Raw genomic sequence first — 16,479 nt, forward strand, 5'->3', positions numbered from 1 at the left:
TGTTTTTCCATTCATCTGGGAAGGTTGCCGTGGAGATGGAGTTACTGAGAATGCTGGTGAGTGCCGTGCAGATTGGGTTGGTTCCGAGGTTGAAGAGATGGTGGGGGCAGGGGCCAGTCGGTGCCCTGGAGTGAATGGACATCATGATGGCTGAGGTGGCCTGAATGGTGTTCCGGGACCAGGTGGTTATTGTGTGCATGTGTCTTCTCTGGCTGAATGAGGTTGTCGAGGCTGAGAGAGGTGGGATGGTGTTGAAGTTGTTGTAGATGGTGGCAATCTTGCTGTGAGGGTGTGGCAGAGTTTTTTGGGGTGTCTGGGAGCAATACGCATCATACCACAGGGGAGCCATCAGGTGACTGGTGATAACTGGAGACTGGTAGGAAATCCTTTTCATTATAGGCACAAAAATGACACCTTTCTAAAAGTGTAATTTCCTGTAGGTAAGTGCCATTTTGTGTATGGTCACCCCCAACTGTTTGCTGATGGTTATAACTCTTATAGTGCACTAGAGTCTGCTGCCCAGACCTCAGTACATCTGCTCTCCTAATCCAGGTCATTGATGGTAAAGTGGTTCCTAGGGCCTCATGACAGTTTTCTGCTTCCCTAAGTGACCCATGCAAACTACCGACAGCAAGTGGTAATTCTTTCAGTCATTGATGACATACCGGAAGAAGCTGACAGAGGTAACATTCAAGGGCTGGTGCTTTTGGATTTATCTACGGCCTTCAACAAGGTCAACCATGAGCTTTTAATTGGCTGTGTCGGGCTGCGGGCTTACAGGATTCAACCCTGGATTGGGTTTTGTCATTTTTAAAGAACCACTCGAAATCTCCCTTTAACTTTAAAAGGTTTAAGGTTCAGCTAACATGTGGAATACCTCAGGGATCTTTCCTGTCTCCGCATCTTTTAAATTTGTATATTCGTCCATTAGTGCAAACCTTAAAGGAAATGCAAGTTTGAGCCTACAACTATGCAGATGATCTGCAGCTGTTCTTTACCATCAATCAGTGCACCAAATCCACAGAAACATGTCAGAATATTATGTTGTTTATCCAGGGTTGGATTAATAGCAATAAATTAAAATGCAACTCTGACATAACAGATATTGTTATCATTCATAACAAGCTTGACCTGTGGAAGCCCTCTTTCTGGCCCTCTATGATGGGTACTCCACCAAAGCTCAATGACTCGGTAAAGAGCCTTGGAGTCCTCATTGATAAGAATCTGCCAATGAAACCTCAATTAAGAGCTGTCATGTCCTCATGTTTTGCAAACCTAGATGCAGAAGGTTAGCAAATTCTTTACTTTTGAAGCCTTGGGTTAGACTACGCTAATTCTTTGAATCTTGGTCTCCCCAAGGGCCTTAATCGAAGACTTAAGCTGGCTCAAAATCAGGCAGCCAGGCTAATATTTCAACAGTCTAGATGCTGCCATATAACTCTCCTGTTGAGACAGCTTCAGTGGTTACCAGTACAACAAACTTCTATCTTCAAGACGGGCTGTATCATTTGTAAAACTCTCTATGGCAAAAGCCCTCCGTTTATATAATCTAGAATTAAAACATACATTCCCAATCGCAACTTAAGGTCCACTCACATATATCTCCTCACCAACCGCTCATTTAAAAACAAGAGGCTGGGGGGCTCCTGATTTTCTGTTTTCATGCCATGTATTTGGAACTCTTTCACCCAAGCTGATATCTACCTCCAATTACATGAGTTTCAGAAACTTCTGAAGACTTGGCTTTTCAGACAAGCCTATAATTAGTCATCTGTAAGCAGTGCGTTGTTTCTGTTGCCCATTGCCAAGAAACCTAAGTGGAGATCGAATCTAGTAACATAACATAACAGCCCTGCCATTGCAGACATCAGCAGCAGTGCAAACTGCTCAAACTCGACTGCACCGTCACCATGTGTGGCTTAGTCACATACACTGTCTCTAATATATGTAGGCACCTCTAAGGTATGCCTTCTCAGACGAGGAGGCAGAGTGCATTACATTAAAGGTGTGTACATATAAATGCAAGTCTCTATGTCCCTATGGTGTTCCCTATTGTAAACTACTATACGAGTTAGTGCTCCATAGGATAACATGGGCTACCAACCGGGTACTCTTGAGATTGGCAGCTCTATTATGGTACCACTAAAAAATGTCATGCTTGGTAGGAAACAATGTTCCTTCTCACCCCTGACATGATTTTCGTGCCCTGGCTGAGGTGGCCTATACCCAGGTGGCAACTTAGAGGTTGTCCAACGCTTTACTGTGCTCTGGGTGACCAGCCTGGGCTTTCCAGCACCTGCCTCCACCAAGGCAGGATTCTGATCTCCAGCCAGGCAGTGTGATCACTTCCAGGAGTTAAAAAAAAGACTGAGCAGGAAGGAGGTCACACCTCCTTCCTCCCAAGCAGGCTAGTGAATTGACACATAAGAGCAGTGGGCTTCAAAGCCTACACCACCTCTGATATGCATCCGGGCAGTCCCCCTAAGGAACATACAGCCCTTCCCTTTCCCCAGGCATGCTTGTACATGGGCAAGGTGGTAAATTAGCTATGTAGGAGGTGTATACCTTCAGGAAGGCAGGCCACACCACTAGGGTAGGCAGTCAAATCTTCACACCTAAACTCAACTGCTGTCTTCTTGTAGAGGGCAGAAATAGTGGGTTTTGGGTATAAAAGGTGACCTACACCACCGTATGTGGTCTCCCAGGGGCGAATTAGCTGCAGGAACTAGCTGCCCATTGGTTACGATCTTTAACACACCTAAATCCCCTAAATCTAGGATTGAATGGGAACCCCCTGACACCACAACCTCAGATCTGAACAACTTATTCCCTTACACTTCCTGCTGGCCGACTAGACTGGGACTAAAGAGGAAAGGATCGGAACCCAATCGGGAATTCTATTGAAACATTACAATATAGGTGTTTCTTAAAATTGTGGGAGAAAAAATTGTTCATTGTCCTGAAGAAGGTGGTTGCTATCAATAAAATCCACCGAAACGCATCGATGCACTTAGATATACTAAATCTGATGAACGGTGAAGGATGCAGTGAATATTGACTCTTTCAAGATACCCCGTATTGTGTGTAAAAAAGGAATCAAACAGATTATGTTTGTCTATTGTATTCTCCCAGTTTGTGTTGACTTTACTGTATTGAAAATATTTTTGAGTAAGTTATTTGTTATCAAGAAACTTTAAAAGAGATTATATAATAATGTTTTTAACTTTGTAATAAGCTTATGTAATGTGATTTATGTTAGGCCTTTTGATTGAAGCTATCAATTTTTCGACTAATAAAGAAACCAATATTGTTTTGAAATATTATAGTGGGGATACTCAAATTTCCATATGATCATATGTGAAGTGTGAGTGGAGATGCAACCATAGTGTAAAAAGTGTTGATGTTTTCGTATGTGTACCCAAAGGGAATTATTTCTTTTACTTTGCAGTCACAATCAAAGGCCCCCTTCATTCTGCTACCAGTGGTTGCTTGTCCGTTTGTGAGGGTAAGGATTGACATTGTTTGTCCCCTTGAACCACGGACTGCATCTGGTAATAGATTTATCATAGTGGTAGTGGACCATGCCACTAGATACTCAGAAGCAATTTCCTTCAGGATTGCAACTGTTCCTGCAGTAGCATAGCCCCCCCCCCCTGGAATCTTCACCAGTGTTTGTTTTCCTAAAGAGGTGGTTCCTGATAGAGGGTCTAACTTCATGTCTTCACTGGGTATTGCAGGAGGTTTGTGAAGGGTTATGGGACCATTGTGGTCCCACCCACTGAACCTACCTCCAAAAAGCAGCCTAAACATGTCATATGGACCACAATACCAAAAGACCTTTGACACCCTGAAAGAGACTATATGTTCTCCACCTGTAGTAAAAGCACCTGACTACCGAAAGGAGTACATTATCCAAACAGATGGTTCAGACCATGGTATTAGGGCAATGTCAGCTCAAAACAATGATTAGGACCAGGATCAACCAGTTGCCTATATCAGCAGGCAACTCCTCCCTAAGAACAAAATTGTAGTGCTATTGAGGGATGCCTTTGCTATGGTTTGGTCCCTGAAGGAGCTGACACCCTGCTTCTTTGGGGCTCACTTTAAACCCCCCACTGGCCTCTCAGATGACTGATGCGGACAAAAGGATAAAAAACCCAAACTGTCGAGGTGGTCCATTTCCCTACAGTGTATGGACTTTAAAGTAGAACACAAACCAGGGACTGACCATGCCAATGCAAATGGACTTTCCAGGTTTTTCAACTTAAATGATGAGAAGTGCCAGAGGATCAGTGAGTTGCTTATTAACTTGAATCTGGAGAGGGAGGCATGTAGGAAAGTGCCCCTCTTTATGGACACCCCCAGCTTCCAAATGGTGATGGTTATGACTGTGATAATGCACTGGAGTATGCGGCCAAGACCCCAGTGCCTGTGCTCTCTCCTAAAACTGTAAACTTGACTTGGTAATCCCAAATTGGCAAAGACTTTATCCCTCATAAAACCATAGTATATGGTACCAGGGGTACCCAGGACATTGGTGGTAAAGGAGTCCCCAAGGCCACAACACGGTTTTGTGACACCCTCGGCAACCCATGCAAACTACTGACAGCAGTCCTCCAATATATGCAAATATTTGGAACAACAAGATATCTAGTCATTACATTTAGCGCTGTCTATTACACAGACAACAGACCATCAACCAGTTTCTTTGGTCTGTAGTATTTATTTACACATTTTTCATTATTTAGTAAAAAGATAATTTATCTTTTACGATCAGAACACGGGAAAGACATAATAATTCCCACAATTAAACATACAATCAAATCATATTGTGAAAAACAAAGTAATCCAACTGTTACAGGAAAACATGACACATATAACAAGAATGACCACTCATGATTTAAAAAAGGAAGAGGCAACCGTTATGGTGAATTATTAGCCATTTGCAATTTGATACTCGCTATGTGAAATGCACAACAGTGTCTCAAACACTGTTTGCGATTCCTAATGAGGTCTCAAATTGCATGCCTCATTAATATTAATGAGGCAGGCGCAATTTGCGACCCCTTTAGGAATGGCTAGTATTCACAGGGATCTTGGCCTGCTGGGGTCAGCAGACCACCATGTCTGTGACTGCTTTTTTAATGAAGCAGGTTTTTTTTCAAATGCAGCACATTTTCCTTGAAGGAAAACGAGATGCATTTAAAAAATAAAAAATACAACTTTTCAGTTTCATTTTTTAAAGGGCAGGCAGTGGTCTCTGGGACCACTACCTGCTCTTAAAAAAAATTCCCCACATACTCACATAGGGGAAGGGGTCCCTTGGGGACCCATTATCCTTTGCGAGTGGTTAACCACTTACTTGAAGTAGGTGGTAAACTGCAAGTCATTTTTCAGTCGCAAATGCGGCCGCAAAACATTAGTACATAGCATGTTGACTTGCTATTAGGACATCCCTTCCTCATAGCCAGACTCGCAAATGCTATTTTGCGAGTCAGTGACTCGCAAAATAGCATTTATACATGCTATTACCCTGTTTTGCGTCCGCAAACGTGAGGATCTCCCATTTGTGGCCACAAAAAAGGGTCGTGTATGTGGCCCTTAGTACATTCATTATAGGTTCCTACCAGCGGAAACACTATTTGAACTCTTGGGGATAGTGTTATTTAAAGTGACGACAATTCCCTAGAAGTGGATTTAGATCTGTTAAATATGTCCCCCTGGTTGACGTGTTTCAAGCCCCAATACAATTTTTGGGGTTCTCTTCAGGGCTGTGACTGGGTACAATCTGCTACTTTAGATCTAGGAGGTGGACGCCTGTAGTTTTTGCTTCGTGTACTCATTGCTTGAAGTTGCCTCCATTTTGTCAATGATTCGGACCACAGTTAGATGTGGAGACGATGGTTGAAAAAGTACAGACTTGTGTTGTGGTTTCTAACTCCTTCTATTTCAGTTCCGTTATGCTTTTTCCAGTATTGTTTCCTCGTGTGAATCCTTAGTTCAACTGAGTTTGGATTTCCGGTTTCTCGATCATATTGACAGGCCCTTTCTAGTTGTCGTTTGCAAGGCCAACAACTTCATTTAGAAATCTCATATATGTAAGGCACCTCTAAGGCAGGCCTCCTCAGCCCAGGAGGCAGGGACCATTATATTGAATGTAGGGAGCAAGCCTTTCTGTCCCTATAGCGGAGCTCCTGTTGGAAACTACTATATGTGTTAGCGGTTTATAGAAACACATGGGCTACCAATTGGGCACTCTTAGGATTGGCAGCTCCTTTTTATAGTACAACTAAAATACATCATGTTTGGTATCAAACAATGTGCCTTCTAACTCCTGAAACAATTTTGGTGGTCTGGGTGACGTGGCACCTGGGTGACGTGCATATGGCACCTGGGTGACGTGCATATGGCCATGTCTGAACTGGGGTGGCAGAGTGGGCTAAAGAATGGTGATGGATTAAACCCAGATCAGTTGACTGGGGGTGAGTGCTTGCAATGTTCAACACTCCGTCCATCATTTCCTTTGGTTTTGCTTTGTTCACCATAAATTGGCAGGGTATGCTCAGACGTGAGTCCCTTGCTCACTTTGCCACTGGATTCAAGCAAGCCTGGCTGAAGACGGCTGAAATGCCAGAAACCAGTCCTAGGAAGCTTGTTTCCAGTCCAGGAAAGACATGGCTTGGCAGTTCGAGCTGGACTGTTCCCATGAGGCACAGTGTCAGACTGATTTGCATATGGCCATGTCTGAACTGGGGTGGCAGAGTGGGCTAAAGAACGGTGATGGATTAAACCCAGATCAGTTGACTGGGCGTGAGTGCTTGCAATGTTCAACACTCCGTCCATCATTTCCTTTGGTTTTGCTTTGTTCGCCATAAGTTGGCAGGGTATGCTCAGACGTGAGTCCCTTGCTCACTTTGCCACTGGATTCAAGCGAGCCTGGCTGAAGACGGCTGAAATGCCAGAAACCGGTCCTAGGAAGCTTGTTTCCGGTCCAGGAAAGACATGGCTTGGCAGTTCGAGCTGGACTGTTCCCATGAGGCACAGGGTCAGACTGATTTGCATATGGCCATGTCTGAACTGGGGTGGCAGAGTGGGCTAAAGAACGGTGATGGATTAAACCCAGATCAGTTGACTGGGGGTGAGTGCTTGCAATTTTCAACACTCCGTCCATCATTTTCTTTGGTTTTGCTTTGTTCACCATAAGTTGGCAGGGTATGCTCAGACGTGAGTCCCTTGCTCACTTTGCCACTGGATTCAAGCAAGCCTGGCTGAAGATGGCTGAAATGCCAGAAACCGGTCCTAGGAAGCTTGTTTCCGGTCCAGGAAAGACATGGCTTGGCAGTTCGAGCTGGACTGTTCCCATGAGGCACAGGGTGAGACTGATTTGCATTTGGCCATGTCTGAACTGGGGTGGCAGAGTGGGCTAAAGAACGGTGATGGATTAAACCCAGATCAGTTGACTGGGGGTGAGTGCTTGCAATGTTCAACACTCCGTCCATCATATCCTTTGGTTTTGACGTGGCATGCACACAGGTGGCACCTTAGAGGTTGCCCCCAGCTTTACCGTGCTCTGGCAGACCAGCCATGGCTTTCCCACACCTGCTACCACCAAGACAGGATTCTGACCCATGGCCAGGCTGTGTGATCACTCCCAGCAGTCATAACCAAAGGCTGGGCAGGAAGGAGGTCACAGCTCCCTCCTTCCAAGCAGGCTAGTGAATTGGCACATCAGAGTGTGAGCTTTAAAGGCTACACCACCATATGCATCTGGGCTGTCATTCTGAGAAGGACACACCCGTCCCCTTGCCCCAGGTACACTTAAACCCAGGCAAGGTGGGAAATTAGCTATGCAGGAGATGTACATCTCCAGGGAGGCTGGTCAAGCCTTTAAGGTGGGTAGCCTGATCATCCCACCCTACAAATCAACTTCTGCCATCTTTAAGAGGGGAGAAATAGATTGTTCTGAGTAGAACAGGTGACACACACCACCAGATGTGGTCAGCTCAGGGGCATCAGTTGCAAGGACCTGCTGCCCATTAGCTACTATCTCCCACACCCCTAACTCCCATAAAGCTAGGATTTAAGGAACACTTCCCTAAAGCAGCTCAGATCTGAACGACTTACTTCAAAGAAAGACCAAGAGGAGACCTGCATCACCAATAACAGTACTGTGCCCACAGCAATAAGGGAAAGAGGAATACTTTGTCCCTGAGGCAATAGACATGGAACTGAGTGAATGATCCTCATCCTTGGCTCCTTGGCTCAAACTAGACACTCTCAAAGAGTTGGACCCTTGTGGAAGCCAGAGGCACCCTCAGTCTCTGATGGACTGGTATCACTAGTCCCCTCCAAACTGCAGATAAAAACATTGACGAGATCCAATGAAACGCTGGCCATCGGGCCCTCCGAGGGATCACCCAAATCCAGGCGGTCCAGTGCATTGTGGGAGTTGTTGTCTCACCTGCCCCAAAGTTTTAGGCCACTATGTGTCTCCCCCTGAAACAGTGAAGTTCCAGAAGCTTTTAGTTGTGCTTCACTGCAAAGGCTTGTTGGTCACCAATCAGGTACCCGACCCCCACACTTGACCCTGCATCTACGGAGAACACTGTGCAACCATCATCCGACATCAGCAGCTGTGTACATGTTATTTTTGCCTTTTGTTTCTTTCAGCACTGTGTAAGCGGTAAAATCAGCACCACCCGCCGCTACTGTTCAGCACCAAGGACAGCCAGAACAACTCTGCACCCGGACTCCATAGGCTAGGTAAAATTGATCTGACTAGTGTGTCATGGTGCCCACATGACATTAACCCTATGAGGGTGCCAAGTAACTTGACCTGCAAGTGACCGATTGTCACTAGTGTATTTGGCCATTCACCGCAATGTAATTTTATCTATGAAATTTGACGGCGCTGATTTAATAATGCTCCAAAAATCTATAACACAGGTTGCATGCATGCTAATCTGTTCATTTTGGTGTCTAATTTAACATACAAATACATTCTATTTTTATAAATTGGTGTACGATTTCTCTCGAGTTGTGTCAATTACCTATTGTCCATGTTGGTACTCTGAAATGCTTAACACATGTTCCTCTAGTAAAGCCTGACTGGTCTTTGCCACTCTATCAGGAATGAGTTACGTATTTATTAGGGTGAATCCAAGGACCAACTTTGGGGTATTGTGATAATATTACATGGTAAGGCTACCACTTAATATTCCACTTTCCTACATTTCCAAAATATTAATATTGAATCTGACTTTACCATTAAGCTGGATTTTGAATTCCTATTAAAATGAGTCAATCAACCATTTTTCTAGCTACTCCCAAACTGAATTTAGCACTTATTAAATGTAATAGTGTAAACCAATGTTAGCCCATGGGAGAGCCAGCCTAAAAAACATTACATTGGAGGGTTTTCACGGCACAGACATGTAAAACATTAAATGTATACATCCTACCTTCTAAATGTCTCCATTCAGCACTATGGGCATTTAGGGCCTACCTTAGGGGAGCCTTAAAGAGGATGTTTTAGGCATGGCAAAAGGTTTGTTTTTCTAAGTCGAAATAGAGGTTTTAAAACTGCATACTCAGGCTGCAATGCCAGGCCTGGAGACATGTTTACGGGCTACATTAGTGGGTAGCAAAATGAGTGCTGCAGCCCACTAGTAGCCCTTAATTTACAAGCCATGGGTGCTTTTGGTATAATACATTAAGACTTACAAGTAAATTTAATGTGCTAATTAGTGGTAGAGCAATGTTAACATGTTTGAAAGAGAGGGCACAAGCACTTTACCACAGGTTAGCAGGGGTTAATTGCACAGAGTCTGATAACTAACAAAAATGAGTTCAGCAACAGAAGGCAAAAATCTGGGGTGACCCTGCAGAAAAGGCAAATTTCAAACAATCTCTAAAGTGGCATATGCTCTAGCCCATCGAAAATGGCAGTACTGGTAACATGGGGAGAAAAAGGTCTGCTTGCTGGCAGCACAATGAAGACATCAAAAGAAGATGTCTAGTATACACTCTTTGTGCTAAGCCTCTAGAAGTTTGCTCATTTTATCACAAATCTTTTTTCTAATAACAAATGTATGATTCATACCAAACAAATACTTCAAAACAGGAAGAGCACTTTCTACAACACTGATGTCTGCCCAGACTATCACAAGAAGTTTGTGAGATCCTGGAAAGTGGTAGAACCACGAGAAACTTTCAGAAAATGTAAGTGTCATGTCTGTGTACAAAGCCCCAGGATAAGACTAACTTCCAGTTGATTTTTACTAGTTTGGCAAAGAAGAAATTGCCTTCATAATCTGAAAAATATTTAAAGATATTGAGCATACTGGCAAAATGTTACAGTGTTGAAGAGACAAAATCTCTCCCTTGCTTAAGGTTGGCAAAGAACCTCTCCATTGTTCAAGCTACAGGCGATATCTATGATTAATGTGAACACATAAATATTAGCTAAAGTTCTGTCAAGTAGACTCTACACAGTGATACCAAAACTTGCCTCAAGCAGACAATATACCAGGACGCTGTTCTACAAACTATCTATCTGGCAAGCTCACTATCATGATAACAGCAACATGATGTTTTCTCTTGACCCCGAGAAGGCCTTTGATCACAGAGAATCAATGTTATCTCTTCAGGACACAGTGTGAGCTGGCTTGGACCCAGATTTTACCACCAAGTCAGATGACTCCGTGACTCCCAATCAGTCTAGTTCAATTGTGGAGTCTGCTTGTGATAACCATTGCAAGTGAAGAGCGGTACAAAAGAAGACTGACCAATGTCACATTACTTTTCATTCTGGCTTTACAACACTAGCAGCTTCCATGTACCAGTCTCAAAGCATCAAAGGTATTTATACCTTGGGTGGACGACAGAAAATAATGCTAAACACAGGTGACATCTTGCTGACTGTGCACAATCCTGATGGCACTGTGCATGCACAGTTAAACACTGTTTCTGACATTTCACTCTTTTCTGGATACAAGAAAAGATATAAATGTGATGTCCTTCAGGGGTTCCACAGAATCATCAATAATATTAGAATGTCAATTAAGATGGATACCTCAAAATGTCAAAAACCTGGGTATATTATTCCACAAAATCAAAAAATAGTAATTAACAACTTCAAAACCATGCTAGCCTGAATGATTACTGACTTTGGTTATTGATCCGAAATAAATATTTCGTTATAGACCAGAGTAAAAGTCATAAATATGGTCACAACTCCCAGACTCAGTTATATAATTGGAATACTATCTCTGAGTATGATAACTATCCTACTAAAAATAAATTGCCAACCTGGCCAAAACATTTATCTTTGGCAATATGCAACCCAGTCTCAAAATGACAAAGCTATATGCTGTCTCTGTTTTAGGAAGTGTTATCTTCACACCTTTTCACGGCTTAAAATTATTTGACCAGGTATAGCAAATTCTGTTTCTCACCTCTGATTCAACTACTTTATTTTATATATTATAAGACTGCTTACTAGATGATTACCCGAGCACACGAAAGACCACATGTTGTTCCATTGTTTTAGCTGGTTTCCCACTGTGACTGACCAAGTATATTATCAGGAGTGAGGTCACATGAAAAAACACCATTACCCATTGATAATAGTTCTGTTCCTCATGGTGGCAAGGGATGAGCTTACTATATATTTGTTTTTTGGTTAAGATTCCCCTCCTAATAGAGTACTGTGTGATCAACTCCATATCATTTATTCTATTTCCTCCTTCAACATTCAATGCAGTCCCAATCACTGTAAACGCCAGCCGAGGGCCCTGGAATTATCTCAATACAGAACTCCACAACTGTACTGTGTCAAGCTACAATGGAACCATGAAAGGGTGTGCCATGACCACAGAGATCACCGATCAGATAAACACCATGCCCTTTCCATGACATAAGACTCTGACAGTACAACATAATAAGTTGCCACAAAGTTACTGTTCTTACACAATTAGCACATATCTGAACCTCCTGTTATTGTTGGAAGACTATTTTACAATATATTAATAAACTTTGACAGTTGTGTCCTCAGCATTTTATTCTATGTATGAATTTTAAATTTGTCGTGCATTGCTTATTGATCTGCAGTACCTGAACTCGCTCAACACAAATTAAAGCAAAAAAGAAAGATAGCTTATATTGAAGACTGACTTGCCTACATTATGCTCCTTGTTTACTTCCAAGTTAGATGATGGTTGGATTGCAATGGATCCTTCATTATCTTCCATCTATCATTTCTAAGACATGGGAAGAAGTAAAGACTATAATGGACACATATACGCAAAAAGAGGATAGTAAAAAGACAAAGAAGCCTTCAATACAACTGCCTTTTTGTCTCCTTGAAAAAGGAAGATGGGAGAGCAAGTAAGTTTTCATTAAAGAAGGCTACCCTGCTATCAAACCAAAAAAGAAATCTTTTGTCTATTATCACTAATGGAAAGGATGTACAGTGGTGCAGTACAAGGAGAGACATTTTCAGGACAGAGGCAGGGCCTGGAGAAAGGAACAAGAGGAAAAAGAACAGATGATGGTGCTGGTTTGTACATGAGCAAAATGAGCAGATGAGGGACGGAATGCTGAACAATACAAGCATTCACCCCCAGTCACAGATCTGGGTCTAATCAGGAACAAGGGTTTAATCCATTGTTTGTTTGCTCACCACGCCACCCTAGTTTGTACCCAGCCATATGCGAATCAGTCTTGACCCCGCTCTATATGGGAATAGTCCAGCCTGAACTGCCAGGCCAAGTCCTCTTTTGACCATAAACAAGCATCCTCATCAGCCAGACTAGCTTGAATCCAGTGGCACAGTGAGCATGCATGGGACCCACGTCTGAGCCTACACTTCCCACTTAGAGTGACAAAAGCAAAAAGAACAGATGATGCATGGAATGCTGAGCAATGCTCAGTCACAGATCTGGGTCTTATCAGGAACAAATGGCAATGATAAATGGGGGAAAGGAGGAGTGAGGAATGAGACATGTGGGAAAGAGTGACAATGAGGAGGAGGAATGAAAGGCAGGTGCCAGTGGCTGAGATAAGAAGCAAGACATAGTGGAAATTTAGAGGGGTAGAAGAGCTCAAGCAGGAGTGAACACGAGGTGAAAGTGCAAGGCAGATCGAGCAATTGAGGCCTGTGTTTGTAAAATAATGCCTCGAGCAGTTCAAAGCTGACACTGCATCAGCTGAGAAAGAAATACTTCTGTGGGCTGAGCCGATCTGTGATTTAGAATGTCACAAGCCAAAGACTGGTAGAGTCTGGTCATTAAAAGCCAGTGGATGAAATGTCAGACTCACAGCCCTTTCAATGTATTTTAAAGAAAACTACTTTGCACTATGTTGCTCCAAAAGAACATCCTTTGGGTTGTACGGGCGCATTCCAATGCTACCACCCATGCAAAGCCAACTCTTTAAAGATTCTTAGATGTGACTTTGTGTCAAATAGAACGAGTCCTTGAAGGAGGCATACAACAGGAGAAATGCTTTTATTTGTTCTTATATTTCACACTTTCCATGTGTGCTGCACTCACTGTATATAGGAAGTATATCTTTTCAGTAGAAAATCTATGTTAGAAATCATACACAGACTTTTGCACCATGATGCACAGGCCTGTGCAGGGTACCAGGCAGCCAGTTTGTGCACCAACATAGGGAAAGAGAGCAGTAGCAGGTCATATTTAGTAAATATGTCTCTGCACTGCTTTTTCCCTGTTAGAAATGGGGATCTCTAGGTAGAGGTAGGTACCTTCGTCCAAATAGGGACCCTTGCTTCTAGTCAGGGTAAGGGGGATACACACTTTAGATAACCCCTGCTCACCCACTTGGTAGCTTTGCATGAGCAGACAGGCTTATCCCAAAGGCAATGTGTAAACTATTTGCACCAACACTCAAAGTAACACAGTGAAAACAACACAAAAGGACACCACACCAGTTTAGAAAAATAAGGCATCTTTATCTAAACTAAATAAGACCAAAATGACAAAAATCCAACATACAAGTATTAAGAAAAATGACTTTCAAAAGGTTTTAGTAACTGTGCCAATAGAAAACTATGGATGCGTGATTTCTTTCTAAGTACCTTTTTGTTGCGACAAAATACATCAAGCCAAACAGCCACAGCTATGGGAAGCATTGAAAAACAAAGAGATGCATTGATTCAAGAAACCTTCGTGGATGCGATGCAACAGTTCTGCTGGACACAGGGCAGCGGTGCATCAGGTCCGGTCTGTAGGAGAAAACAATGCGTCGTTTCTGAGACGACTCAGATCCGTGGGTGATGCATCGGGAAAACTTGCCACACAGGCACGATGCGTGGAAATCGGCGATGCATCGGCAAACGATGTGGCTGCATCGAGCAGCGCTGTGTCAGTTTCTTCAGCCGCGATCCCTCGATGCGTCAATTATTTCAGTGGCGATAGGCGCTGCGTCGGTTTCAGCAGCAGCATGGTGGTGCAGGGAGATTCAACTCGTACCACGACGTTGTGTTGGAAAAACTGTTGCAAAAAGAGCGATGCATCGATTTTCTTGCTGTTGCATTGCTTTCCCGCTCCCAGCAGCAGAAACAACCTCCAGAGGCCCCACACAGTCACAGGCACTCCTGGCAGGTCAGAACTCCCAGCAAGGAAGTTCAAGGGAGCTGAGGGTGAAGTCTTTGTGTTCCTGAGACTTCAAAACAGGAGGCAAGCTCCACTCAAGCCCTTGGAGACTTTCCTTAAGCAGGGGACACAGCACACAGCAAAGTCCTTCTCCTTTCCTTGGCAGAAACAGCAACTGCAGGCCAACTCCAGACACACAGCAAGGGCAGTACTTCTCCTCAATTTCTCCAGCTCTTCTCCTTGGCAAAGGTTCCTCTTGATTCCAGAAGTAGTCTAAAGTTCAAGGGTTTTAGGTCTAATACTCATACCCCAAAATGCCTTTGTTCTCTTTGTGCAAGCCCAGTCCAAACCAGTTCTGTCCTCTCTGGTGCACCTTCCCAGCAGGAGGTAGAGACGGTATTGTGTAAGGCAGACAGGCCCTATTTAGGTGCAAGGGAAATCTCCTTCCACAACTCTAAAAGCAGACCTGGCCTATTTAGGTGCTAGTGAGAACTCCTCCCTACTCTTAATGCAGCCCAGGTTTATTCAGTCCAGCCCAGACTCATTCAGGAAAGGCAGGACACACATCATCCCCCTGGTGGCTGTCTGAGAGAATGCACCTTCCAAGCCCCTGTCACTCAAAAACCAGACAGTCAATACACAAACAGGCAGAGGTACACAGAATGGTTAAACAAGAAAATGCCTACTTTCTAAAAGTGGCATTTTCAAAACCACAATTTAAAAACCATCTTTAGTAAAAGATATATTATTAAATTCTGAGTTCAAAAAGCCAAAACTTTATTTTTCTATTTTATCCCTATCGGAGGATATGCTTGTAAAATGTTACAAAGCATTCCCTATTCTGTCCTATGCGGCAAGATAGCCTTTCAATAGTGAAAAACAAAATTGGCGGTATTTCACTATCAGTACATGTTACAAACATCAGTACATGTCCTACCATTCACATACACTGCATCCTGCCCAGGAGGGTACCTTGGGCCTACCATAGGGGTGACTAACATGTAAGAAATGGGAAGGTTAGTGCCTGGCAAGTGGAGGCACTTGAAACATCAACATGGCAGTTAACAACAGCACACAGACACTGCAGTGGCAGGTCTGAGTTACCTATTCAGAGCTACTCACTTGGGTGGCACAATCAGTGCTGCAGGCCCACTAGTAGTATTTGATTTACCAACCCCGGCACACTTAGTGCACTTTACTAGGGCCTACCAGTAGGTCAAATATGCCAATCATGGATAACCAATCATGTCCACAATTTACACAGAGAGCGTATGCACAATGGTACTGATTAGCAATAGTAAAGTGCCCAGAGTCCTAAAATCAACAACAACAGGTCAGGAAAAAATAGGAGGAAGAAGCAAAAAGTTTGGGGATAACCCTGATAAAAGGGCCAAGTCCAACACTCCCCATAGTGCAACACAGCGTAATAACTGTGCTGTTTTTAACTATCATCTAAATCATCTGCTCCAAGGTGTTGTTACACAAAATAGGGGCATATTTGCAATAAAGTGATGAAGTGTCTCATTAAGCCAAGAAGGCTAATGACATTCTTCATCACTTTAGAAAGGCAGGGCTGCACCATATTTACTAGAATATGGTGTAGCCCTGCGTTTCCCCCAGCGCGGGTGATTATTTAGCTGCCTAGCACCAACGCAGGCACCCTTGCACCACAGTGCAAGGGTGCCTATGCTGAGTGAAAGATTGTTTATGTGCAGGAAGGTGACACATAAACAGTCCTTAAATGCAATTTTGTAAATTCCATGTGTGCTGCTTAGTGCAGCACACATAGAAGTTGCAAAACTGCAGTTTTTTAAATGACTGTTTATGTGCAGGAAGGGGGACCTTCCTGCGCATACACAAT

Source organism: Triturus cristatus, chromosome 4_2 (assembly GCF_964204655.1).
Source record: "Triturus cristatus chromosome 4_2, aTriCri1.1, whole genome shotgun sequence".
Lineage (NCBI taxonomy): Eukaryota > Metazoa > Chordata > Amphibia > Caudata > Salamandridae > Triturus > Triturus cristatus.